The sequence below is a fragment of the Solanum tuberosum genome, unplaced genomic scaffold (assembly GCF_000226075.1).
Source record: "Solanum tuberosum cultivar DM 1-3 516 R44 unplaced genomic scaffold, SolTub_3.0 scf00274, whole genome shotgun sequence".
Classification (NCBI taxonomy): Eukaryota; Viridiplantae; Streptophyta; class Magnoliopsida; order Solanales; family Solanaceae; genus Solanum; species Solanum tuberosum.
The window spans coordinates 788,707-792,482 of NW_006239198.1; the positions used below are offsets into that span (position 1 = coordinate 788,707).

The following is a 3,776-nucleotide window of genomic DNA, read 5'->3' on the forward strand; positions in this document are numbered from 1 at the left end:
TAAGAAGTCTTTTACAAATGTTTTAACTTTGTTTTAAGATTTAATCTTTGAAGTTGAATAAAGAGTAAGAGCAAAGTTCATTTTATTTAAAATGATATATGGGAACTAAGTATTCCCAAGAGTAAATGTTTTCACATTTAAGATGAGAAGAAACTGAGATTTCCAAAAGAGTTTTGAGCAAGAAATGGAGCATCGATTCCAAGAGAGCATTTAAGCTAAGTTTTTGAGTAATTCTCTCAAACCAAAGAAAGAATTTTTGTGTTTACAAACATATGAGCTAAGATATTTTGGGAGTAGTATTGTTCACCGATATGGAGACGAGTTTGAGTTTAGCTAACTCACGTCTCCATAAACCATGTAGCCATCATGGGTAGTAAAAGATCATACTTATTAGACGACTCCTTAAGATGCTTTTAGCATAAGTTAGTGAATCCACTAAGTTAAGTGTTCTATATGACGGCAAAGTATAAGACAGTTCTGGTAGCGTGGGCAAGACGTTGTATCACCACTTAGGCTCATAGTGGTAGTTATCGGTTAGAGAAACTCCCACAGAAAATATATTACTTTATTATATAGGTAAAGTTCAGTTTGTTATTGCATTTTCTTTAACGAGCTAAGTTGTTTTTACTGTTTTATAAAAGCTTTCCATATATTGCATATGTATTGTTGATTTATATTGAGTTGAGTATCCAGAGTTGAGTACCCAGAGTCGAATATCATATCTTTGAGTTGAGTATCTTATCCTTGAATACTTCTGAGTTGAGTAAGTTTGAGTAATCTTGAGTATCCTTGAGTATTCCTTGAGTTGAGTAAGTTTTAAAAGAGGTAAGTATGTCTCCTTTTTGTCAAGCTTGAAGCTTATGTTTATGTTTTAGAATTCCCCTTACATGCTCGTACATTCTACGTACTGAGCCATTTGGCCTGCATCTTTTCATGATGCAGAGACATGTATTCTGGATCATCAACATGAGATTTGTTGATACCTTCGGGAGTTCGAGTTAGCTTTGGTGAGCTTACTTGTTTTCGGAGGATTTCATTTACTTTTCAGTTTAGTCATGATGTCATGGGTCTTGTCCCGACTTCCATTTTTATCAGTTAAAGGCTTCATAAATAGTCAGTATAGTTGAGAAGGCTGTATTATTAATTTATTTTATTAAATATTTTAAAGACTTAAGTTGCCTATTTTATGGCGAGTTGAATATATTATTTTTATTCTAAGTTGTTCATTTGAGTTATTGTTTTACAAAGTTGAGTTTATTAAATTTATTTCAATTTTAAGTTTTTGCATGCTTAAGTTAGTCTTTCGCCTGTAGTCAGCCATGATGAGGATTCGCTTGGGGACCAGCAATGGTTCTTGAGTGCCGGCCACGTCCAGGGTGTAGACTAGAATCGTGACAAACTTGGTATCAGAGCATAGAGTTCAAGTGTCCTAGGGTGTCTATGAAGTTGTGTCGGTAGGGTCTTGTTTATGGTTGTGAGGGACCCACTTTATTCTATAAATGAGGGACTACAGACATTTAAGAAAAGTTGCCCTTCTTTCATACTCTTAATCGTGCAATTGAGTTATCTCATAGAGATTTTATTCTTACTCGTGCATTTCTCAGATTTATTCATTCGACTACCCATCATATTAGAGGTGGTTGAACAGAAAAGTCAGTCCTTAGTCGATGAGTTGTTCTTAGCTAAATCTTGAGAAAGTCATGAAACTCCAGAGGGGTTGAGAGAAGCCCATGAGTGAGCTAAGAGTTGAGTTTTAGAGTAATGCCTTCATATTCATATGAATCATGTGTTTGAGCTAAAAATGAGTTGTACTCTTTTCTCTAAGTCTTGTTTCAGCTGAGATTCTTATGAGAAAATATGTTTAGAGCTTGGGACGTATTTTCACCCGAAAAGGAAGCATGAGCTACGAGATCATGAGTAGTAGTAGTGAAAGTGCCCATAGTTAGAGCAAAATATGCAGAGGTTTAGTAATCCTAGAAAGGGAGATAGTGATGAGGCAAGCTATGTTATTATTGTCATGCACCTAGTAAGTTATTACTGGAGAGTTTTCCCTTATGGTTAGACTAAGAAATGATGAGTAGTAAAGATTCCATCATAGGAGGTTGAGCGTGTTGTAGCTAGAAAGAAGTTGGCGATGAAGTGCCATTGTGTAGGAAATGACCAAGTGTAAGTGTTGAATAGAAAAATAAAAGTATTCATAATGATAGATCTAAGCTAGGCCTATGATTTGTTTGAGAGGGTCATGATGATCATAAGGTTATAAAACTGATTAAGTAATAAAGTATAATATAGTAGGTGAGCAATCGTATTGATATTCAAGTTTAGTAATAAACATTAAGCTTGAATTTGAGATGAGTGTCATGATCAAAAGAATGACAACATGAGGGTGCTGATGCTAGTCTTGAGGTTTAATCTAGAAGACTTGATGAATTGAGTGTTAGCTGGAATATATATGAGTGGTACAAGTGGGAGACCTTAACCTTTAGATAATGGCAGTGAAGTGTGGCTAAGTCACAAGAGTAATAAGAACGTTAAGAGGTGTACCGAGAGGGTATGTAACCAGAAGAGGTTAAGGGAAACACCTTAGAAAGAGGTCTTAGTACTTGCTTATGGGGAGTTTGGTAGTCATGAGATAAGGTTTCCTTGAGTGACCATTAAGAGATGATAAAATAGCTCCATAGCTTTCAAGTGTCGGCTTTAGACCTAAGAGGGAGATGAGGAGATGAGGAATCAAGTCAAGTGTTTGAGAGTAAGATAGTAATGAGTTCCAAAGAGTATGGAAGATATCCTTTCAGAGGTCTTTTTAGTAATGAAGTGATGTTAGAAAGAGGAGGTTGATGTTCTTATCGTGATAGTTATGATGTGGTAATTCCATCAAAGGTTATAAAAGAGGAGGATGAGGTTTTACTATGAGAAATAGTTAAATGAGAGCCCTTAGTTGGTTCCGAAGGAGTTAGTTAGTAGAAGTCCATGGAGTTGTTAGAGTACTAAGCTTGGATGTGGTGGTAAAGAGTAATAGTCTTGGGATAAGATTCCCTATAGAGAGGTATAGAACCCGAACTCAAGGATTTGGTTTAAGCTTGAATATAGTAAGAGCAGACCATTAGACTCAAACCTTAGTAAGAGTAACCCCGTTCCATACCCAGTCCAGTCGTCATTCAAGGACGAATGATCCCAAATGGGAGATATTGTAACTCCTCAGAATTTTTTTTGAACTAAGACATGAATCATCCTTCGTTGTGAGTAGGATTTTTACCAAGGAATTTGAAATTTCTTGAGTGTTAAGGTCACTAGATGTAGCACCTTGAGTTCCAAGAAGAATTAGAGAGAATTCATTGAAGTCATTCATAAGTTTCTTTAAGTTTTGATTCATCTTCAGACGATCATAACTCTCAGTACATGATGAATTAGGTGTGCTACAAGGTATCCAATGAAAGGTCTTTGAATTATATTTCCAATGCCGCCGATTTTGCTAAGTTTCGAGTTCGGATGAGTGAGATATCCCCTTTTGAAGTCAGGTTGTCCAGTTAAGGAAAGTTACCCAAAAATAGTAAGGGGTATTTTGGTCTTTTCCTTACCCAATCAGATTTAATTCATTTTAGTAATGTTTTAGGGGTCTAATCCTATTAGGTTCAGTTTTATAATCCTAAAATACGCCTAGGATTTTAGTTGAGAGTTCAAGAAGAGAAAAAAAGAGAAAAAAGGAGAAAAAAGGAGAGGATTAAGTGTTCGTCGAGATTCTTGCTTGTTGTTGCGAATTTTCGCCATGGGTTTGA

The 3,776-nt window shown here is 35.8% G+C and overlaps 1 pseudogene; it reads right to left on the reverse strand.

Moving 5' to 3' along the window:
- The window catches only part of LOC107062847 (receptor-like protein 12), a 5,388-nt pseudogene extending 5,023 nt beyond the window's left edge, over positions 1-365 (reverse strand).
- Between the last annotated feature and the right edge of the window lie 3,411 nt (positions 366-3,776).